The sequence below is a fragment of the Narcine bancroftii genome, chromosome 7 (genome assembly GCF_036971445.1).
Source record: "Narcine bancroftii isolate sNarBan1 chromosome 7, sNarBan1.hap1, whole genome shotgun sequence".
NCBI lineage: Eukaryota > Metazoa > Chordata > Chondrichthyes > Torpediniformes > Narcinidae > Narcine > Narcine bancroftii.
In genome coordinates this window covers 215,021,779-215,046,599 of record NC_091475.1, presented here as the reverse complement: position 1 = coordinate 215,046,599, position 24,821 = coordinate 215,021,779, and the positions used below count along the sequence as shown (strand labels likewise).

At 43.4% G+C, this 24,821-nt stretch overlaps 1 protein-coding gene and 1 long non-coding RNA gene across 10 annotated transcripts in view; one reads left to right on the top strand and one right to left on the bottom strand.

The window, feature by feature from the left end:
• LOC138739705 (F-box/WD repeat-containing protein 7-like) overlaps positions 1-24,821 on the top strand; it is a 149,419-nt gene that overhangs the window by 47,994 nt on the left and 76,604 nt on the right. The gene's annotated exons all lie outside the window — the stretch shown is intronic.
• Positions 22,073-24,821, bottom strand: part of LOC138739710 (uncharacterized) — a 56,251-nt gene continuing 53,502 nt past the window's right edge. The window contains exon 3 of the long non-coding RNA XR_011342375.1: positions 22,073-22,841. This is a non-coding gene — a long non-coding RNA (uncharacterized lncRNA). The remainder of the gene's footprint in view (positions 22,842-24,821) is intronic.

Genomic DNA, 24,821 nt, shown 5'->3' with positions numbered 1-24,821 from the left:
AAAAATAAAACTGTGTACTAAATTGAAATGTGTTCATTGTGTTGACTCAAGAAGACTAGTGATCCTGAGAAAGTGGTATCAAGATCCCACATGAATTTTACTTGCCCACTACTGATGTTGGGTAAACTATTGGCAGCACGAAGATAAATGCTCGTAACTGAGATTTAAATCTTTTCATTGCACACAGGTTTTAGTTCACCATGCAATCTTTGGCTTGAGAACTAAAGCTTTGGTGTTTCAATGCAAGTGGACCACTTTATTTTACAAGTGAAAAATAAGCCACGTGCATGTTTCGGAGGCTGACCAGTTTATGAAGAGTTTGCTTGCATCAGGATATTGGGAATTGCAATGCATTTATTTGGTTATAACAGTGTTTGGTTTTGGGAATTTTAAGTGAAATTCTAATGCACCTCTTGTGAGTTGGATGGAAAGAGTTTTTTTTGGATGCAGAATCATTGAATTCTAGTGCAGTTAGTTTGCAATGCCAGTTTGGAAAAATGCAAATTTATTTTCTTTTTCCATCTTATTGTAAAATTTTAATGAGTTAAAGAAAAGGCATCTTTCTACTTTTTATTAACCTGAAGTTTCAGACTCTCGTGCTTTATTTCCTGTGACCATTCTGAATTTTATCATCTGGGCAGCACAGTTAGCGGATCATTCTAACACCGCCAATGACCAGGACTATCTGCAAGAAGTTTCTGTGTTCTCCCTGTGTCTGCGTTGGTTTCCTCTCAGTGCTCCGGTTTTCTCCCACCCTCCAAAAAAACAATTGTAGGTCAATTGGGTGTAATTGGTCGGCTTGAGCTTGTGGGCCGAAAAGGCCTGTTACCCTGCTGTATGTCTAAAAGAAAATGTAAGGAACCCAGCCTGGTCTTTGAGTGTCAGGTCATGAGTGAGGTAGGTGGAGTCCTAAGGGCAGTTCCTTATTGCTTACAATTCACAATGTTACCATTTAATACTGCAGTAAAATCTTTCAGGTAGATTTGCAAATTTGTACACTCTTAAACTATAGAAAGGATTGATAGTGTAATTTTAAGCACTGAAAGTTGTCAAGAGAATATAATTCATTTGGGTAGCATCTGTATAAAGTGTTGAGTATACAGATCTGTTGCTTGGATGTTAAGTTTATTGTTATTACGTTGTAGAGCTGCACCAAAGTTCTTGCTGCAGCAAATGTGTATGCAAGGTGTACCGACAGTACAGTAAATTATATACCACAAGATGCCATGAGGCTAAAAAACTTGAATAATAAATACAAAGGATAGATCCTATTTACAGCTGTAGTAACTGCAATGTTTTTGAAAAAAGAGCTGAAAATTCTGAACAGGGAATCCAGCAAATTCATGTTCCAGTTTGTTTGTGAAAAATACAATTTCTTTCTTTTTAAAATATTTTTATTGAGTTTAACATAATAATCCTATGTACATGTTCTACCAATATAACAAAGGAATATCATGCATACATGTCATATAATTAACAAATGTACTTTACAACAAATTTCATCCATAGTTGTTAATTTGACATTATTTGTTAAAAAGAATTATGAATGTAAACCACTTGAGTTCCATTATAGCAACACTCGTTGTACTTGGTATATAACACAAGGTAATTACTATGATCTAGGACCATCAGAATGACGTCAATATATGATCAAATAGAATTTCAATAAATAAGGATTTTTGCAGTGCCTTTCATGAACTCAGGATATTCTCAATGACATCAGTGGAGTACAACTTGGACTAGTAATACTGCAGTGTCACAGGAGTGATAGCTAATTTGCATTCTATTATGACAGGATATAGATATGTTTTTGGGAGATAAATTGGGGCAGGGTTTGTTAGTGTAGGTCATATACAAACACTTGAAAATGGATCTTTAAAATACTGGAGCTCTTGCTAATGCTAGACATGTCGGGGCCTCAGAGCCTTTGTAAAAGCATTGGAGAGTGCCCAAGAGACTTCACCAATGGATTGTTGTTTACAAAAAGGCAACAGATGAGCTTGTCAGAGCCGCATTCTGTCTGAGAAGATCATGTGGTTTTGCAAGCAGAGAGAGTCAAACAGACTTTCTCTCAGAGAGAGAGAATCACACACACACACACACACACACACACACACACACACACACACACACACACACACACACACACATCACTGCTACAGCATTACAGTCAGCAGCAACAACTGGGACTGGAACAGGACAAGCTGGCGAGCTTGTGGAAAACCCCATGTGGAAGATGGGTTGTTAGTTTTTAGTTCAGCCTGGTGAAAGCCCTTGTGGTTCATGCAAGAAGAAAGGACTGGCGGTCTAATGTTTCACTTGGAGTAAGAGAAACAAGAAGGAAGTCTGTGGTGACCTGAAAGAAAGAGATTTTCAACTGGAGAACCTTGAGGGGGAAAGTTTCTTCGGCAAGACACTGAATTGGCTGATGGAAGTAAATGTACAACAAATCTCTCTCTGAAAACCGACAAGAACCTTCCTGAGCAGTAACCATTTTCATTTTAAGCATCAAAGCCTGGTGAACTTTATAAGTGTTAAATTCTGTGCACAGAACAGCCTATCAGGGACAAGTCGTGGGGGTCAGGTCTCTGGCACAGGGGCTGCCCCTGAGGCTCAGAAGGGAAGGAGGGATAAGAACAGGGTAATTGTGGTTGGGGACTCACTTGTCAGAGGGACAGATAGGAGGTTTGTTGGACGAGATCGGGGATCCAGGTTGGTCTGTTGCCTCCCTGGTGCTAGGGTCAGGGATGTTTCTGATCGAGTTCACAGAATTCTGCAAGGGGAAGGTGAGCGGCCAGAAGTTGTGGTCCATGTGGGGACCAATGACTTAGTTAGAAGTGGGGATGAGGTCCTGAAACAGGAATACATAGAATTAGGCAGGAAGTTAAAAAACAGGACCTCCAAGGTAGTAATCTCTGGATTGCTGCCCGTGCCACGTGCTAGAGAGGTAGAAATAGGAGGATGTGGAGGATGAATGCGTGGCTAAAGAGATGGTGCAGGGGGCAGGGGATAAGATTTCTGGATCATTGGGATCTCTTCTGGGGAAGGTCGGACCTGTACAAGAGGGATGGGCTCCACTTGAACTGGAGGGGGACCAATATCCTGGCAAGCAGATTTACTAGAGCTGTGGGGGAGGGTTTAAACTAGTTTGGCAGGGGGGTGGGGAGCAGAGTTTGCGAGCAGTGTCTAGGGTGAATGGCCACCTAGTTAAGAATGATAAAGATAACAAAGGAAGGATGGAGGTTAAGGTAGAAAAGGGAATATATGTGACGGTCATTCTCTGAAATGCATGTACTTTAATGCAAGAAGCATAGTGAACAAGGTAGATGAGCTTAGAGCATGGATTGGCACATTGAATCATGATGTGGTGGCAATTAGTGAGACCTGGCAACAGGAGGGACAGGACTGGCAACTAAATATTTCAGAATACAAATGTTTTAGATGTGATAGAACAGGGAGTAAAAAAGGGGGAGGAGTTGCTCTGCTTGTGAAGGAGGACATTACTGCCGTGTGGTGGCAGGATGGTTTGGAGGGATCGTCCAGTGAGGCTGTTTGGGTGGAACTGAGGGGTGGAGGAGGCATGAGGGCACTAATAGGAGTGTATTATAGACCACCAAATGGGCCAAGAAAATTGGAAGAACAAATTTGTAAGGAGGTGGCATATATGTGTAATAAACATAAGGTAGTAATCGTGAGTAGTTCACGGACAAGTTGCTCTTGTGTCTTGGTGTGAGCTTGCAGGCGCCTCGGATTGGAGAGACTACCATCCGTACGGTACCGGATGTAAACAGCGTCTTCATTGTTGAGGTCCTTCATGGCTTGTTTCAGCATCATGCTGAAGAAGATAGTAAAGAGGGTTGGTGCGAGGATGCAGCCTTGCTTCACGCCGTTGTCAATGGAGAAGGGTTCGGAGAGCTCATTGCTGTATCTGACCCGACCTTGTTGGTTTTCGTGCAGTTGGATAACCATGTTGAGGAACTTGAGGGGGCATCCGAGGCGCTCTAGTATTTGCCAAAGCCCTTTCCTGCTCACGGTGTCAAAGGCTTTGGTGAGGTCAACAAAGGTGATGTAGAGTCCTTTGTTTTGTTCTCTGCACTTTTCTTGGAGCTGTCTGAGGGCAAAGACCATGTCATGGGAGATTTTAACTTCCCTCACATTGATTGGGATACCCATGCAGTACGAGAGCTGGATGGGCTAGAGTTTGTCAAATGTGTGCAAGATAGTTTTCTTAATCAATACGTAGAGGAACCGACTTGGGACGGTGTAATACTGGATCTCCTGTTAGGGAACAAGATAGGTCAGGTGTCTGAGGTTAATGTTGGAGAAAAAATTGGGTCTAGTGATCACAACTCTATTAGGTTTAGGGTAGTTTTAGGGAAGAGCAAAGAAGGGCCTAAAGTTGAGGTTTTGGATTGGAGAAAAGCAAATTTCGAAGTGATAAGAATGGATTTGGGGAGTATTGAGTGGGACATGATTTTTTTCAGGAAAGGATGTAAATGAAAAATGGAGAATATTCAAAGAAGAAATTTTGAGAGTACAGAGTAGATATGTCCCAGTGAGGATCAAAGAAAAGGCTGGAAGTCATAGGGAGCCTTGGTTTTCGAGGAATATTAGAAATTTGGTTAGGAGAAAGAGGGAGGTGTACAAGAGGTATAAACAGCAGGGTGCTGAGAAATTGAAAGAGGACTACAAGGAGTGTAGAAAAAATCTTAAGAAAGTAGAAAGGCCAAAAAGCGGCATGAAGAGGCTTTGGCAGGAAGAGTAAGAATAAATCCAAAGGGTTTCTATAGGTACATTAAAAGTAAAAGATTAGTGAGGGATAAAATTGGACCCCTTGTAGATAGGGAGGGTAGGCTGAGTGAGAAGTCAGAGGAGATGGGGGAAATTTTAAATTATTTTTTGCCTCGGTATTCACTAGGGAAAAAAATATTGTACCAGTTGAAGTAAAGAAAAATAGTGGGGAGGTCATGAATCATATAAGGATAACCGAGGAGGTAGTGATGGCAGTGTTAAAAAAGATAAAGGTGGACAAATCTCCGGGTCTGGACACTCAGGGAGACTAGTGTACAGATAGTGGGGCATTAACAAAGATATTTAGGATGTCACTGGCCACGGGGGTAGTGCCAGAGGATTGGAGGGTGGCTAATGTTGTTCCGCTGTTTAAGAAAGGGTCCAAATGTAAGCCTGGAAATTATAGACCTGTGAGTCTGACGACTGTGGTGGTTAAGTTGATGGAAAGTGTTCTGAGTGATGGCATTTACAAATATTTGGAAGAACAGGAATTGATAGGTAGTAGTCAGCATGGTTTTGTCAGGGGTAGATCATGCTTAACAAACCTTATAGAGTTTTTCGAGGGGGTTACAAAAAAGATTGATGAAGGGAAGGCTGTGGATGTTGTCTATTTAGACTTTAGTAAAGCTTTTGACAAAGTTCCCCACAGGAGGTTAGGAAAAAAGGTGGAGGCATTAGGTATAAATAAGGAGGTAGTGAAATGGATTCAGCAATGGTTGAATGGGAGGTGTCAGAGAGTAGTGGTAGAAAATTGTTTGTCCAATTGGAGGCCGGTGACTAGTGGAGTTCCTCAGGGGATCGGTCCTGGGTCCACTATTGTTTGTTATATATATTAACGATCTGGAAGAAGGGGTGATGAATTGGATAAGTAAGTTTGCAGATGATACAAAGATTGGTGGTATTATGGACAGTGAGGAAGATTACCGTAGCTTAAAAAGAGATATAGGAAAGCTATAGGAGTGGGCTGAGAAATGGCTGATAGAATTTAATACGATTAAGTGTGAAGTGTTGAGGATACGATTGAGGAGTGCAGAGCAACAAAGGGATTTAGGAGTTATGGTAAATAGTACCCTCAAGGCTGATACTCAGGTAGATGGTGTGGTGAAGAAGGCATTTGGAATGTTGGCCTTCATAAATCGGAGTATTGAATTCAAGAGTAGGGATGTTATGATGAAATTGTACAAGGCATTGGTGAGGCCAAATTTGGAATACTGTGTACAGTTTTGGTCACCAAATTATAGGAAGGATATAAACAAAATAGTGCAGAGAAGGTTGACGAGAATGTTGACAGGATATCAGGGTTTGAGTTACAGAGAAAGGTTGAGCAGCCTGGGGCTTTTTTCTCTGGAGCATAGAAGATTGAGGGGGGATTTGATGGAGGTGTTCAAGATTTTAAAAGGGACAGAGAGAGTCAACGTGGATAGGCTTTTTCAATTAAGAGTGGGGGATATTCAAACCAGAGGCCATGGTTTGAGATTGCAGGGAGAAAATTATAAGGGGAACATGAGGGGAAATTTCTTCATGCAAAGGGTGGTTGGGATGTGGAATAAGCTTCCGGCAGAGGTGGTTGAAGCAAGGACGTTATTTACATTTAAGGAAAGACTGGATAATTACATGGAGGGGAGAGGATTGGAGGGGTATGGACCAGGTGCTGGTCAGTGGGACTAGGAGGGTGGGGATTTGTTCCGGCATGGACTAGTGGGGCCAAACTGGCCTGTTCTGTGCTGTATATGGTTAAATGGTTATATAGTAGAAGAATTGCCTGCAACCAGTGAACTTGGAGGAATGAGAAGTGAAATTGAACTGTGAACCAAAGAACTTTTCTGAACTTACACACACGTGCACTTAGAATTAGAAGGGGGTTAAGTTAGGTTAGTTAAGCTAAAGTGTGATTCTGTTTTCATGTTTAAAGATATTTAAAAGGAAATTTTGTTTAAGTAACCATTTGTCTTGGTGAATATCTGGGTTTTGGGGTCCTTTGGGCTCGTAACACTATCACCCATTACAAAAAAGAATTTCCCATGAAACCTTTTTTAAATACCTTGGTTGAAAGGTATATTGGCTCAAAATCCCTGGGAGAGCCCTGACTTTCAGAAATCGTGTTGTGGAATGCTTTGCATTTCCAGTTGGGTCGTGTCTCGTTTGTGTTATCAATGTCCTTTTCACATGCGTTCTATCTCGTGGTTCTAGGCCCTCACAGACCTGTTTGATTCTTGAATGTTGTATCAAGACCCACTCACTGCTGGCTGTTTCTGATACAAGTCGTAATTGGCAGGCATTACTGGCATGCCCTGTAAGTGAATTAAGCTGTTTTCTGGGGAGATCACACTGGCTATAAATAGCCTTAACAACACCATTTGAGAGCCAATTTAAAGATTTAATTGGTTTTTGCTTAAATTTCTTTGTTCTCAAGATGTGAGAGTTTTGGTAATATTCAACATATTTTCCATGTTAAAATCATTTCCAATACTCAGCCAGAGGTTTTGGAACTGGACAGCAAGTAACCTAGACAAGAGTAGGTTTTGGTGGTGATTTTTCTGAGTGTTGCATTAAACTGTTCCTTGTGGTGAAAAATGAGCTTGAGATCTCTGCCAAAGCCGCAATCCAAAGGGAAGAGGATAGTTCATGTTATTTGCCTGTTTCTGCATCATCTATCCTTTCTCTGGCAACAGAAGAAATATGCATGTTGCCTTCTGGTTGGCAGGTTATTTTCTGAACTCCCACAGTTTAAATGCATCAGTGTGGATGGAACGGGGAGCTGCTGCCTGTCACCATAGAAACAGGAATGAATATGACTGAACTCCTATCAAGCTGAAATTGACACAATTCTTGCGTGCAATGTTTGCCCAATTCCAGCGACTTGATTTGTCAGAATATTTGAAGTTCTTGAATGTCTTCATATATCCCTTAATTCCTGGCACAAAATATTAAAATAAAGAGTGTAAAATTGTCATGCTACTGGTGTCTACAAAGCTTGCAGCATTGAGGTCAAAACACCAATTATTCTGTATTTTCATTTGGACGCTTCTGTCATTTTTTTTTGCTATTTATGTAGCAACTATTGGATATTCCATACAAGTTCTTGGGAGTCAATATCTCGGAAGATCTTTCCTGGACCCCACACGTTAATGGCAACGTGAAGAAAGTATGTCAGCGCCTCTACTTCCTCAGAAGTTTGGAGGTTTGGTATGACACCAGAAATCCTGAAAAACTTTTACAGATGTGTGGTGGAAAGTGTGCTGACCAGCTGCATCATAGCCTGGTATGGGGACACCAATATCCCCGAGTGTAAAACCCTGCAAAAAGTAGTGGACACAACCCAGGACATCATAGGCAAAATTCTCCTTAATATTGAGAACATCTACAGGGAACACTGCCGTCGGAGAACAGCAGCAATCATTAAAGACCCACACCACCCAGCACACGCTCTGTTCTCGCTGCTGCCAAAGGAAAGGGGTATCGGTGCCACAAGACTCGCACCATCATGTTCAGGAACACCTGCTGCCCCTCCACCATCAGACTCCTCAATGACAAACTCAATCAGGGACTCATTTAAGGACTCTGACTTGTGCACTTTATTTTGTTCTCCTCTATGTTACACAGTCAGTTGTTTATTTTGTGTCTGTTGTGTACAATTTTATCACAACCAATAAGTGGTAATGCTGCCTGGCCTGCAGGAGAAAGAATCTCAGGGTTGTATGTCATGCCGTGAATATACTCTAACAATAAATGTGAAGTATCTAATTGAACCCTTTCCCACCCCAAAAAAAAAATTCCCATTTGAATTGGAGAAATGTAGAAACAATTTCATTGCTGCACAGGAACCCTGATTTTTGAGGGATATAGGGGATCTGGTTCGGAAAAAGAGAGGTGTACAGCAGGAAGAGGCAATATGGAGCAAATTAGTTACTTGAGTGTAAAAAAAATCAGAATTTATTGTTATAAACACATCATGAAATTTGGTGTTTTCTGGCAGCATCACTGTGCAAACATTCATATTATAACCATCTTGCAACATTATATATAAAAAAAGAGCCCCCACTTTGTTATGACCCCAGAGGACTCCAAAACCCAGCAACAATAGAAATTGGTTACTTAAACAAAAGTTGCTTTTAATTATCTTTAAACATGAAAACAGGATCAAATTTTAACTTATTACTATTAACTTAACCTACCTTAACCCCCCTCTAGTTCTAAGCACACGTGTATGTAATGCATACATGTTCAGAAAAGTTCCTTTGCTTTATAGTCCAATCATTCACTTCTTCAAGTTCACTGGTATCAGGCAATTCTTATACTGTGCACAGAATTTAACACTTGTGAATTTTCACCAGGCTCTGGTGTTTGAAGGTAAATGGTTACCGCTCAGGAAGGTTCTTGTTTGTTTCAGAGAGAGATTTGTTGCTCAAACTGATTTCCTCCAATCAGTCACTCAGTGTCTTGCCACAGAAACTTGCCCCATCATGGGTTTTCCAAATGATAACCTCTTCTTCCAGGTCACCACAGAGTTCCTCTTGACTCCCTTGTTTCAGGAGAAACGCTCTAACCAGCCATTTCCTCTTGTAAGGACTACAAGGGGTTTTCCACAGGCTGAACTCAGAACTCACAACCTCGCTTTATTTCCCCCTCCCTCCCTCCCCCAAAAGAGAAATCACCTGGCTGTTTTTTCTCTCTCTGCTTGTAAAAAATCAGAACTCTTCCCAAGGCTCCAAATCAATCTTTGGAAAATCTTTATCAGCACTTGAGCCTTGATCTTTCCATTTGCACCTGCTTTTGAAATTACTTCCAAAGCAGTTCCATTGTCTTTGCAAAAATCACTGGTGCCTGAATGTCTAGATTCAGAAAAGCTCTTGCATTTTAAATGAGATCAGTTTTGTTACACTGAACCCCCACAATCTATCTCTTTTAAAGACATTTATTATATATTATAAAATATAATATAACCCATAACACAACAGTTACAGAGCATAAAAAGTAAGGCAGTGTCTTTGGTTCAATGATTATTCAGGAATCTGATGGCAGCGGGGTAGAAGCTGTCCTTGTGCAGTTAAGTGCTCATTTTGAAGCTCCTGTACCTTTTTCCTGATGGTAGCAGAGTGAAGAGGGAATGGCCTGGGTGGTGGGGTCTTTGAGGATAGAGGCTGCTTTTTTAAGACACCACCTCATGTAGATGTCCTCGATGGAGTGCAGTCTGGTGCCTATAATGTTGCAGGCCGAACTAACAACCCACTGGAGTTTATTCTTGACGCCTCCATACTAGGCCGTGATGAAACCAGCCAGAATGCTCTCTGTGGTGCACCTGTTGAAGTTTGAGACTCCGGTGATGTACCTCCTCAGATACTTCACAAAGTATAGCCGCCGGTAAGCTGCCTTTGTGATTGCATCAACATGGAGGCTCCAGGACAGATCTTCGGAGATGTTAACACCCAAGAATTTGAAGTTTTTGACCCCCTCCACTACTGATCGCTCAATGAGGATTGGGTCGTGTTCCCTGTCTTCCTCCTGAAGTCCACAATCATCTTGGTTTTGCTAATGTTGAGCACAAGGTTGTTGCCGTTACACCATTCAATGAGCTGATCTCTCTTCCTCCTGTACACTTCCTCATTGCCGTTTTGTGATTCTGCCGACAACTGTAGTGTCGTCGGCAAACTTGTAGATTTGGACATGTGGAGTTTCCGTGGATTTCCACGTTTTTATTGATATTCTGCGTTTATCACCCCTTCGCTCGCCAGCACTGTTGCCTCTACAGCTTTGACTGGCCATCGAATCGCATGCTCGCTTTCCCCTTCCTCATCATTGTTTAGATTGGTGACACATGAAGGACGAGCCGTGAGGGAGGTGGACTGTGCATGTGTGGGGCTGAGGCAAATTAACGCAGTGAGTCAACGCATGGTGATCACCCGGTATTGGTGTCCGAGACAGTAGAAGTAGCAGCTCTGTTCAGGTAACTGCAGAATTTTGAGTCCGCCTTAACTGAAATTAAAGCTGCAATGGTTTGTGGGCAGGAAATCCTGAGTTTGCTTTATGGTGCTGGAGAGCTGGCCTGTGAATGGATGGCGCATTGAGGGCTTGTGGGCAAGGGAAGTGATGGCTGTCCCACGAAAGGAGCCTCTTGCCTTCCAGAAGGTTGAGAAGAGAAGGCGAGGGTTACAAAATCCACTGCTCTGGATGCTGGGCATAGGAAGGGTTGACACTATTTAGAGATCCAATGCAGGGGTGGTAGTTACTGCCTGGGGATTGGGTGCAGGTTGGAAATGGGTGCTGCCTGGAGATTGTGTTCGGGTTGAACATGGGCTCAATCTGGCGATCAGGCAGGGTGTGCTTGGGAGTTGGTTGTAGGTTGGACAGTGGGTCTGTCTGGGGATTGGGTGCAGGTTGGACAGGGGCTCTGCCTTGGGATTGGGTGCAGGTTGGTCAGGGGCTCTGTCTGGGGATTGGGTGCAGGTTGGACAGGGGCTCTGCCTTGGGATTGGGTGCAGGTTGGGCTGGGGCTCTGGCTGGGGATTGGGTGCAGGTTGGGCAGGGTCTCTGCCTAGGGATTGGGTGCAGGTTGGGCAGGGGCACTGCTTGGCATGCTGGGTGCTAGTTATGGGCAGTACTACTTGGGGTCAGGAGAACCAGATACTCTGGTTTGAGTAAAGGTCAAACAAGTACTGCCTGGTGATGTGGAAGGGGGTTGGAATCTGGGTACAGATGGTAGTGTCTATCTGATAAACTGTGCTCACTGTAAAAAAAATTGTTTTAAATGACTAGTTTTTTAATGGCTTGTACACACTAAATTATCAGTTTCATGTTCAAAATTTTTCCAAATGGAGGTTGCTGACCCCCAAACCCTCTACAAAGGGTGTTGTGTCCCTTGACCCCCCTGCTGTTTGCCACACGCATGCGCCTGGCTCTTTTCCTTTTTAAAAACATCTCATTCACATGCCTGGAGATGGGTTTAGAATTGTGCCTGGCCCCACAATTGTTGGTGTATAACGTGTAGAGCAGTCGGCTAAGCCCGCATCCTTGATGTGCACTTGTGTTGATGATCAGTGAGGAGGAGATGTTGTTTCCAATTTGTACTGACTGTAATCTTCTAATGAGGAAGTCAAGGATCCAGTTGCAAACTGGGGTGCAAAGGCCAAGAGTTTGTAGCTTTAATGGTATTGAAGGCTGAGCTGTAGTTGATGAAGAGCAGCCATTCGTATGAATTGCTGTTTTCAAGGTGATCCAGAATGCAAGAAAAACCTCAAGAAGGAAATCAGGAAGGCTAAAAGAAGACGCGAGGTTGCTTTGGCAGACAAGTTGAAGGAACATCCTCAGGGTTTCTACAGGTATATTAAGAACCAAAGAACAGTAAGGGACAAAATTGGTCCCCATGAACATTAGAGTGGTTGGCGTTGTATGGAGCCAAAAGAGATGGGGGAGATCTTAAATGTTTTCTTCTGTATTCGCTCAGGAAACAGGGACATGGGAAGTAAGGAAAGCAAGCAGTGAGGTCAAGGAACCTGTACAGATTAAAGAGCAGGAAGTGCTTGCTGTCTTAAAGCAAATAAAGGTAGCTAAATCCCCAGGGCTTGACAAGATATTCCCTTGGACCTTGAGGGTGACTAGAGTAGAAATTGCAGGAGCTCTGGTAGAAACATATAAAATGTCCTTAGCCATGGATATGGTGCTAGAGGATTGTTCCATTGTTCCAAAAAAAACCAACAATAACCCTGGAAATGATAGGTTGGTGAGCCTGACATCAGTGGTAGATAAATTATTCAAAGGCGTTGTAAGAGATTGGATATATAAGTATTTGGAAAGCCAGAAATTGATTCAGGATAGTTAACTTGGCTTTGTACACGGTAGATCATGCTTAACCAATCTTAGAATTTTTCGAGGCGGTTACCAGAACGTTGACCAAGGAAAGGCTGTGGATGTTGTTTATATGGACTTGTGAAAGGACGTGAAATGGTCCCACGTGGGAGGTTGGTCAGGAAGGTTCCAACGCTAAGTATTCATGGTGAAGTAGTGAACTGGATGCGACAATGGTTGGACGGGAGAAACCAGAGTGCAGACTGGAGGCCTGCGACTAGTTGTGTCCCTCAGGGATCGGTGCTGGGACCATTGTTGTTTGTTGTGTCTATCAGTGATCTGAATGATAATGTGGTAAATTGGATCAGCAAGTTTGCAGATGACACTAAGATTGGAAGTGTTGTGCACACTGGGGAAGGGTTACAAAGCTTGCAGAGGGATCTGTACCAGCTGGAAAAATGGGCTGAAAAATGGCAGATGGAATTTAATGCAGACAAGTGTGTTGCAGTTTGGAAGGACAAACCAAGAAAGGATGTACACAGTAAATGGTCGGCCACTGAGGAGTGCAATAGAACAGGGGGATCTGGGAATACAGATACATAATTCCTTGAAAGTGGTGTCATGTGAATAGGGTTGGAAAATGTTTTTGGCGTATTTGCCTTCATAAATCAAAGTATTGAGTACAGGAGTTGGGATGTTGTGGTGAGGTTGTATAAGACATTGGTGAGGCCAAATTTGGAACATTGTGTGCAGTTTTGGTCATCTAACTACAGGAAAGATATCAGTAACATAGAAAGAGTGCAGAGAAGATTTACTAGGATGTTGCCTGGACTTCAGAAAATATGTTACAGGGAAAGGTTGAACAGGTTAGGACTTTAACCCATGGAGCGTAGAAGAAGGAGGGGAGATTTGATCGAGGTAATTAAATTATGAGGGAGATAAACAGAGTAAATCTAGATCGGCTTTTTCCACTGAGGGTAGGTGAGATACAAACCAGAGGACATGGGTTAAGAATGAAAGGGGAAAAGTTTAGAGGAAAATGAGGGGGAACTTCTTTACACAGAGAGTGGTGGGAGTGTAGATCAAGGTGCCAGCTGAAGTGGTGAATGCAGGCTCAATTTTAATATATAACAAAAATTTGGTTAGATACATGGATGGAGGATATGGAGGGCTATGTTTGGGGAGCAGGTGAGTGGGACGAGGCAACAAAAAATGGTTTGGCACAGACTAGAAAGGCTGAAGGGGCCTGTTTCTGTGCTGTAATGGTTCTATTGTTCCATACATTATATGTTTTGCTTCTGTGGTGTTTGATAAAGTGATGTTGATCACACCGAAAAAGTAGAACAGTACAGGCCTTTCAGTCCATGATGTGCTGACCTATGTGAACCTATCTAACCTTCCCATACCTCATACCCATAACCCTCCATTTTCCTTGCATGCATCTGCCAATCGAAGAGTCTTTTGAACGCCCCTATTGTTCAAGCTTCCATCACCAACCCTGGCAAATGCATTTCAGGCCCCCACTACTTTGTGTGTAAAGGAAAAATAATCTCCCCAAAGTGGTCCTCCATTTATCTTCAACCTATTTGCTATTGTCTCCCCAGGAAAAAGGCATTATCTTTGACCCTGATAATCTATTATGTCACCTTGCATCGTCGGCGTTCCAAAGAGAAAAGCCCTTGCTCTTTTAACCTTGCTTCATGAGGCAAGTTCTCCGATCCAAGCAACATCCTGGTAAATCTCCGCTGCACCCACTTCTAAAGCATTTACTTCATCAAGGGAAGGTCATGTCTTATGAGCCTTCTTGAATTCTTTGAGGATGTAACAAAGTGTATTGATGCAGGTAGAGTGATGGATGTGGCGTATATGGATTTCAGTGAGGCATTTGATAAGATTCCCTACGCAAGGCTCATTCAGAAAGTAAGGAGGAATGGAATCTAAGGAGGTCTTGCTTTGTGGATACAGAATTGGATTGACCGTGGAGGGTGGTTGTAGATGGTTCATATTTCTGCCTGGACAATGGTGACCAATGGTGTTCCTCATAGATCTGTTCTAGGACTCGTCCTCTTTGAGATTTTGTTTACATATAAAATGACCTGGATGAGGAAGTGGAAAGGTGAGTTAGTATGTTTGTGGATGATATGAAGGTGTTGATGGTGGTGTTGTGGATAGTCTGGAGGGTTGGCAGGGGTTACAGAAGTACATTGGTAGGATGCAAAGCTGAGCTGAGAAGTGGCAGATGGAGTTTATCCCAGAAAATTGTGAACGGGTTCATCTTAATAGGTCAAATTGAAAGGCAACAATACATTGTTAATGGGAGGACTCTGAGCAGCGTGGACGATTTGAGAGATCTTCAAGATCTTATAGGACACTCAAAGCTGCTGCACAGGTTGATTGTGTTAAAAAGGAGTATCAAGTGCTGGCCTTCATTAATGTGGATTGAGTTCAACGGCCATGAGGTCATGTTGCAGCCAAAGAAGACCTTAGAACCTGTTTGGAATATTGAGTTCAGTTCATTACAGGAAGAACGTGGATGCTAGATAGAAGTTGGCGAGCAAATTTAAGGATGTTGCCTGGATTGAGAGCATGCCTTGTGAGGATAGATTGATTGAACTTGGTCTTTTCTCCTTGGAGAAACAGAGGATGAGGGGTGATCTGTTAGAGGTGCACAAGATGATGAGAGGCATTGATAGTGTGGATGTCCAGAGGGTTTTTCCCCAGGGCTGAATTGGCTAACACAAGGAGGCATAGTTTTAAAGTGCTTGGAAGCAAGTGTAGGGGGATGTAACAGATGCATTTTTCACACAGAATAGTGAGTGTATGGAATGCACTGTGGCAATGGTAGTGGAGGCAGATGCAATAGGACCTTTTAGGATGTTATTAGATTGGTGCAGAGAAAAATGGAAGGTAGTACAGGGGGGAAATTCTGGACAGTTATAGTCGGTTATTAGATCAGCACTACACTGAGGGCCTCTACTGTGCTGTAGATTTCTGTACCAACTTATCCTCTCGGTAATGAGAACTGAAAGCAGTGATCCAAGTGTGGTCTGATCAGAGTTTTGTGGAGCTGCAACATTACTTCATGGCTCTTGAATTCAATACCCTGACTAATGAAGATGAACACACTATAACATTCCTATCAACTTGCCTGGTAATCTTGAGGGATCTATGAACTTGGATCTCAAGATCCCTCTGTTCTTCACATTGCCATTAACCACATACTCCATCTTCGTTCAACCTTCCAAACTGCACCACTTTACTTTCATGTGGATTGAACTCCATCAGCTACTTGTCTCCTCAACTCTGCATCCTGTCTTTTTCTTTTTGAAACCTGCAACAACTTTATATCATCTGCAAACTTACTGACTGACAAATCTTGCCACTTCTTCATCCAAATCATTTATAAAAATCACAAAGAGCAGGGGTCCTAGAACCAATCTCGGGGTAAAGACTAGTCACAAAACTCCAGACAGAATATGTTCCTTCTACTACTGCCCTCTGTTTTCTGCAGGCAAGCCAATTCTGATTTCAAGCAGCCAAGGTTTGTTGGATCCCATGCTTTTCAGAATGAGGCCACCATAGAAACATAGAAGATAGGAGCAGGAGTAGGTCATTGGACCCTTCGAGCCTGCTCCGCCATTCAACAAAATCATGGCTGATCTTAAAGTTCAGTACCCCGTCCCCGCCTTCTCTCTGTAACGTTTAATACCCTTATACTGAAGAAATAGATCTAATTCCCTCTTAAATAGATTTAATGAACCTGCCTCTACTGCCTCTGTGGCAATGAATTCCACAGATTCACCACCCTCTGGGTATAGAAATTCCTCCTCATCTCGGTCCTAAATGGTTTGCCTATTATCCTCAAACCATGGCCCCGGGTTCTGGATTTTCCCATCCTTGGAAACATCCCATCTGCATCCATTCTGTCCAGTCCTGCCAGAATTTTATAGGTCTCTATGAGATCCCCTCTCAATCTTCTAAACTCCAGCGAGTACAATCCCAATTTGCGCAATCTTTCCTCCTAAGTCATTCCTGCCATTCCAGGTATCAGCCTGGTGAATCGCCTCTGCACTCCCTCCATTGCAAGAACATCCTTCCTTAGATAAGGTGAGCAAAACTGCACACAATACTCCAGGTGGGGTCTCACCAAGGCCCTGTACAGCTGCAGTAAGGTATCCTTGTTCCTATACTCAAACCCTCTTGATATGAAGGCCAACATACCATTTGCCTTTTTAACCGCCTGCTGTACCTGCATGCATACCATGGGGGGGATCTTGTCAAATGCCTTACTAAACAACATGTACACCACATTCACTGCAGTACCTTCATCAGCTTCCTTCGTCACATCCACAAAAAGCTCAGTTAGGCTCGTGAGGCAATAATTGCCTTTCCAATAGAAGGCAATGCTTCTCTAAAGGCTTGTAAATCCTGTCCCCATGAATCCTCTCAATTAGGTTTCCTGATCCTCTCTAATACTTTGCCCACAATTGAACCTAAAACGGTACAGCATCGGAACATGCCCTTCAAGTACAGAAATTTGTGGATCAGCTCACGGAATTATAATGTTACGGCCATTACTGAGACTTGGCTGTGCAAGGATGGGATTGGCTGACCTGTGCCTGTGTTTTGAAGTACTAAAAGGAATAAGGAGAGAGGTTAAAAAAGGACGGGTGGCATTGCTGTGAAACAAAGCCTGCAGATGCTGTGATTGTAGTTACTGCTGGAGAAATAGAGCAGGTCCCACGGCATTCATAGGAGGCAAATATATATATATATAACCAATGTTTTGGGGCTGAGCTCTTCATCAAGGTATGAGTAAAAACCAGGCAGGTCCTTGGATAAAAAGGCAAGGTGAGGAGAGAAGGGGCAGGGGGAGGAGCACAAGCCAACAGCCAAGAGGCCATAGGTGAATATGGACAGTGGGAAGGTGAGAAAGGCTGAGAAGTGATCGGAGACAGAGGAATAAGGAAAGGGGGGAAATGAGGGGACAGGGTTGCTTAATGGAAAGAGAAGTTAATGCTATCTGGTTGGAGGACACCAAGAACGAATGAGGTGTTGCTCCTCCAATTTGCAAGTGGTCTCAGTTTGGCCGTGTACGAGACCATGGACAGACATAATGGCATGGGAATGAAGCATTGCTAATCAGGGATAGTTATCACAGCTGCAGAAAATGAGGATCGTGGAGTAATTGTCAATCAAGTTAGGTGGATGGAAGTCAGGTAGAGGAAAGAAATGTTGCCCTCCCTCCCCCCCCCCCCCCCCCCCCATAGCTACTGAAGAATTGATAAGTACGCAGATTTTGGAATGGAACACAAATAACTGGGTTACAGTTATGGGAGACTTCAACTTCCTGAATATTAACTAGGGCCAAAGGTTCAGGTGGGGCAGAATTCTTTAGGTGTTCAAGAAGAATTCCTATTATAGTATGAGGAAAATCCATACTGGATCTAGTACTAGTTATGACAGACCTGTTGGTGGGTGAGGATTTTGGAGATGGTGACCGCAGTTCCCTGACCTTGATTGCCATGATGGACAAGGATAGGAGTAGACAAAAAGATAAAGAGTTTAATTGGGAAAGGGATAATAACGATTGAATTAGACAGGCATTTGGAGGAGTAAATTGGGAACAAATTCTCAGGAAAATGCACAGCAGAAATTTGGAGGATGTTTAGGGATCACTTGCACGGGTTACGGAAAATATGGTAGGGTAAAGGAACCATGGTGGGTGAGTTGATGAGCGAGGTGGGACAGAAGAAGGAAGCATACATGAGGTTTCGGAAGCAAAGATCAGGAAAACCTCAAGAATTGTATGGCAGGGAGGAGAAAGGTCTGAGGAGAGCGAGAAGAGGCTCAAGAAGACCTTGGTAAGTAAGATGAAGTAAACCAATAAGGCTTCAGGAGGGGTTCAATCATCCTGGTGCCCAAGAAGAGTGGTGTGAGCTGCCTCGATGACTATCGTCCAGTAGCACTAACTTCTACTGGGATCAAATGCTTTGAGTGATTGGTCATGTCCAAAATTAACACATACCCATGTAAAGGTCTAGACCCACTGAAATTCACTTATTGTCACAATCATTCCACAGTAGACGCAATGTCGTCGGCTCTCCACTCAGCGCTGGTTCACCTCCGTAACCCATACATATGGATGCTCTTCAAAGACTACTGCTCAGCCTTTAACACCATTATTCCCTCAGAGCTAGTCAAAAAACCTTGGGCCCCTTGCACCGCCTCTGCAACTGGATCCTTGACTTCATCATTGGAAGACCAACAATGTTTCCTCTTCACCGATCATCTACACAGACACTCCTCAAGGATATGTACGTAGCCCACCGCTCTACTCTCTCTACACGTGACTGTGTGGTCAGGCACAATTTCAATGCCATCAACAAATTTGCTGATGACGTCACAGTATTGGCAGAATCACAAATGGCAACGAGGAAGTGTACAGAATTTATTACCATGAACAAGCCACAAAATTCGTTGCTTTGCAGCTTAAACCACCTTACAAAGATAAAGAAAAATAGTGCACAAAAGACAAATAAGGCAGTGTCCTTGGTTCATTGATTTGTCAGGAATCTGATGGCAGCAGGGAAGAAGCTGTCCTTGTGCTGCTAAGTGGACGTCTTTAGGCTCCTGTACCTTTTTCCTGATGGTAACAGAGTGGCCTGGGTGGTGAGGGTCCTTTTTTAAGACACCGCTTCTTGTAGATGTACTTGATGGAGTGAAGTCTGGTGTTGGTGATATTGTAGGCCGAGTTAACAACCCTCTGGAGTCTTCTTGCATTGAGAGTTGGCGCCTCCGTACCTGACTGTGGTGCAACCAGCCAGAATGCTTTCGAGAGTATTCCGTGATATACCAAATCTCCTCAGACACCTCGCATAGTATAACCGCTGGCAAGCCTTTTTCGTGATTGCATTGACATAGAGGCTCCAGGACAGATCCTCGTTGATGTCGACACCCAGGAATTTGAAGTTCTTGATCCTCTCCCATTATTAAGCCCTCGATGAGGACTGGGTCGTGTTTCCCTGACTTCCTCCTGAAGTCCAGAAACATCTCCTTGGTTTTGCTAATGTTGAGTGCCAGGTTGTTGGTGTGACACCACTCAATGAGCTGATCTATCTCTCTCCTGTTCGCTTCATTGTTGCCATTTGTGATTCTGCTCACAACTGTTGTGTCATCAGCAAATTTACAGATGGCAGTCGTGGGTGTATAGAGAGTAGAGCAATGGGTTAAGCATGCATCCTTGGGGTGCGCCTGTATTGATGATCAATGAGGAGACGACCTTATTTCCCATTTATACTAACTGTGGTCTTCCGATGGGAAGTCAACGCTCCAGTTGCAGAGGTGGGGGGGGGGGGGGTGTAGAGACTCATGGTTTGGCGCTTGTTAATTAGCACTGAGGAGATAATGGTCTTGAAGCCTGACCTGTAGTCGATGAAGAGTAGCCATATATATCAGTTATTGTTTTTGAGGTGATCCAGAGTGAGTGGAGATCCAGCAAAATTGCATCTACTATGGACCAATTGTGATAATAGGCAAATTGCAGTGGGTCCAGATCTTTGCTCATGTATGTGTTAATTCTGGCCATGACCAGCCTCTCGAAGCATTTCATCCCAGTCATGCTTATCTTGTGATTGTTATAAATGTCTTGGGTGAGGAAGTGTAGAAATGGGTCGGTAAGGTTGGAGATGACATGAAGGTAGGATGTGTTGTTGATTGAGCAGAAGGCTGTCGACGGTTACGATGAGATACTGATGGGTTGTTGTGGCAGATGGAATTCGATCTGTATAAGTGTGAAGTGATCACTTGGTCAATGGCAGGATTCTTAATCATGTGGTGGGACAGAGGGATCTTGGGGTCCCTGATCATAGATCCCTTGAGGGTGTCACGCAAGTTGGTAGGGTGGTTAAGAAGACCAATGGTGTTTTGACCTTCATTAGTCAGGGGATTGAGTTTAAGAGCCATGATATAATGAAGCTCTGTAACACTTTGATATTATTTTTAGTTCTGGCTGCCTCATTATTAGGAACAATGTAAATACTCTGGAGAGGGTGAAAGGGTGATTTATCAGGATGTTGCCTGAATTGGAAAATGTCTTATGAAGGTAGGTTGACAGAGCTAGGACTTTTCTCTTTGAAGCAACAAAGTATGAGTGTATTATGAGATGTACAGATCAGCAGGCCATCATCTTGTTCCATGGTGGGAATGGCCAAGACCAGACAACGTCTGTTTAAATCCAATATAGGACATATTAGAGGAGATGTTAAATTCTCTTTTTTTTTGGGAAAGGAGGTGAACTATGGACACCTGGAATGAACTACTGGGGCATTGATGGAGGCTGATGCAATATGGGCATTCAAAGACTCTTAGATATGCCCATGAGAAAAATGGGGTGTAATGAACTGAGGGAGGGAAGGGGAAGGGGGTAGGTTTATGTAGATCGACACACTGTGAGCAGAGGGCTCTGTGTGTTGTATGTTCTATAATCTAATGAGATAGACAACAGACTCGCCAAGGCAAATAGCGCCTTTGGAAGACTACACAAAAGAGTCTGGAAAAACAACCAACTGAAAAACCTCACAAAGATAAGCATATACAGAGCCGTTGTCATACCCACACTCCTGTTCGGCTCCGAATCATGGGTCCTCTACCGGCACCACCTACGGCTCCTAGAACGCTTCCACCAGCGTTGTCTCCGCTCCATCCTCAACATCCATTGGAGCGCTCACACCCCTAACGTCGAGGTACTCGAGATGGCAGAGGTCGACAGCATCGAGTCCACGCTGCTGAAGATCCAGCTGCGCTGGATGGGTCACGTCTCCAGAATGGAGGACCATCGCCTTCCCAAGATCGTATTATATGGCGAGCTCTCCACTGGCCACCGTGACAGAGGTGCACCAAAGAAAAGGTACAAGGACTGCCTAAAGAAATCTCTTGGTGCCTGCCACATTGACCACCGCCAGTGGGCTGATAACGCCTCAAACCGTGCATCTTGGCGCCTCACAGTTTGGCGGGCAGCAGCCTCCTTTGAAGAAGACCGCAGAGCCCACCTCACTGACAAAAGGCAAAGGAGGAAAAACCCAACACCCAACCCCAACCAACCAATTTTCCCTTGCAACCGCTGCAATCGTGTCTGCCTGTCCCGCATCGGACTGGTCAGCCACAAACGAGCCTGCAGCTGACGTGGACTTTTTACCCCCTCCATAAATCTTCGTCCGCGAAGCCAAGCCAAAGAAAGAATCTAATGATAGATGTGTGCAGAAGAGAGTATTGACATTCAGTTCAGAGGGTTCTACAATCATCGGACACCGTAGAATGTCTCTCTGTATTGGACTGACAAGTTGGTAAATATAGACGGAATCTTGGGTAATCTAAAAATTCATCCAGAGTGCTACAAAGTACTGCAGTAAACAGATTCACATTCAGCAAGTCTTTGAAGCATCTTCACATTGAACCAGCAGCCCTTGTAATCTCTTATTTGAGTTTAATTTAAGTGTACACATCAAAAAGCAATGCCAATTGGTGAAAGGGTCCTGGGCACTGAAACAAAAGGAAGCTCTATGTCTTTGCTTAAAAATCAGAATTACCTCAATTTCAGAGATATTCTCATGTGCTTAATCTACAAATTGCTGCTTCCCAGTTCTGGAGTTTTGTATTCTGCTTAGTCTCACTCAGTCTACCCAAATTATTGTGTTAATATATCAATACCCTGCATCACTGCTATTCATGCACTCTCCACTCTGATCAGGAATCAACCCTAAACAACAATGCAATGGCCTTTCTTCAGGAAAAATAAGCTGCAAGATGACGATTGCTTCAGAGAGGATTTTGCATGTTTTCACATTTGTGATCTGGCACACAAGGCAAGAAGGCGCTTGGCCATTACTAGTGCTCTTCAGACAATAAGATCTGATTTTGAAGACTATGGAGCTGCTCCAGATCATTTGCAGCCCAGATGCACTCCAAACCAGGGTCCACAGTGGCTCCTATAGCTACTGTATATTTCAGTGTATAAGTCAACCTTCAGGTAAGACGGGTCTCCAAGTTCAGCCTGAACTTCCGTGGTTTTATCCCATATTGGGTATAGAAGACATCCCCCCTCCCCTCCCAAAAAAACCTTGACTAAGCTGATGGGTGTGGCCAGAAGGTGGGTGTTATCATGGAGCCTCCAGCAAAACATCAAAAGTATGAAGAAAATTTTAAGTTGAAAGTCATTGAAGTGGCCAAGGAATCTACCGACTGTGCTGCTCCGAGGACATTGGACATAACTGAGAAGAGAGGAGAAAGAATGAAGATGTTTTAAGAAAAATGCCAAAAGAGCAATGTTGTTTTAAATTTTTCACACTATGAACCATACTGACCAAAATACACACAAACATTTCCCTCTTGAATATACACAGTCATTTTCTCCCCTTTTCCCCCCCTCCCTCCTTCACCCCCCCTCCCCACCCCACCCACTCAACGTTCAACATGTATGATACATTAAACCCATTAAACAATGTCATCACAAAATGAAAATAAACAAGAAATTTGTGTCTTCTACTTTTACACACTGGCTCAGTTCATTTTGTCTTCTTCTAAGAGGGATCATTTGTTGGCCACAGATGGAAAATCATGTTGCAGAAGGGGTTGCTCAAATAGATTGCTACATAGTCACAAGAAATAAAATTAGAGCATGTGCACCCAAATGGGTAAAGTCAAACCCAGAACACAGTAGATTTTAATAGAGTAGGCCAGTGCAGCCATTTCACGAACAGGAAAAATCAGGTACGATGACAAAATCAAAAATTTCTCATGGAATAATTGGATAATGAGTGCTGAAAAATCCTTTACAAAAGACAGGCTATTTTATTTTAACAACAAAAATTTATTTCTAATGTACCCTTAGTGTAAAAATTTGTTATAGGTGGGGTCTGAGTAGGTTATGGAGCCAATTGAGTGATATTTTAAGTGGAATTTTAGGGTTATGTTTATGTATCTGGCCCCTGTTTTTGGCATGCTTCAAAGGTCATCTTATACACCAAAGTATATGGTAAGAAGAATTTGCAATTGAGAGAGAAAACAGTTTCCTTTGTAGAAAATTTATTCAAGGCTAATTTGATGCAATAGCATCAACAGAAGTTAAAAGCAGGTATCATGAGAGATTTGGTGAATTCAAACTGTTCATTCAATAAATAACCAAGTGTAGACTTTGTACTTGTGTGTATGACAGTTACTTAAAACACACTAACAAGTGAGAAAAAAGGTAAATAGAAGAGGAAAATATAATAAAAATAATACATATTATTGGTACTGGTTGGAAGTGCAAATATAAAATGCACTGACAGGAATGTAATCAGATATTTGGTGGTCTTGGAGCAGTGTTATAGTTAGGGTAGGATTGGGAGGTTTAAAACTCTGATAGCTGGTGGAGAAAAAACTTGTTTTGAACTAAGATGTGCCAAAATTCAGACTTGTGTAACTTCTGACTGATAAAAATTCTTAAAGAATAAATAAATAAATTCTACCTAGCCTCTTATCACATCCAATTAACACCTTTTGTTGGTCTGGATTCCTCCCCCATTGTTGAATTTGGAGACTTTCTGATAAATCCTGCTTCTGCCTTTTCCCTTTTTCCCTTGAATGATTCAGGCCTGAAACGTTGGCAATATATCTTTAGGCCCTTTCAGGTGGCCTGAACACCCCATTATAAAGCTGCATATTCACCACCCATGCTGCTAAAGACATACTCACCTGAATGCTCCAAAAGCGCCTCCGAGGTGCTGACCCCAACCCTCCTTGGGGAGGGACAATCAACAGTGATAATCGGCCGAGTGCTGGGCTCCACCGAGGCACCTGAATGTGCAGCCACTGTAAGTGGCTGGGGGCGGACTGATGACTCTATCAGCTGGTGACCCAACTCCCCGCTGCCTGACATCCCCCTGCCACACAACCTGACAGACACATGCCCCGCTGCCTGACAACCGCCCCCCCCCCCCCCGCCCCACTTCCTGGTGGCCACCCCCTGCCCTGGGGATGGGAGGTTGGCGGGGGCCGTCGGGGCAGGGGCAGCCGGAGTGGGCTGTCACAGCCTGGCTAGCCGCTCCTGCACCAGGGCCGCTCTCTGCGGCTCAAAATGTGGCATAGTAATGGTGGTCTTCCCTTCCCATAATCTCCCATGCAGCTGAAACTGTGTGGGAAACACAGAGGGGTTCTACGTGCGTGGGTGATTATGGGTAGGGAAGTCAGCTGTTGCATATTTATGACAG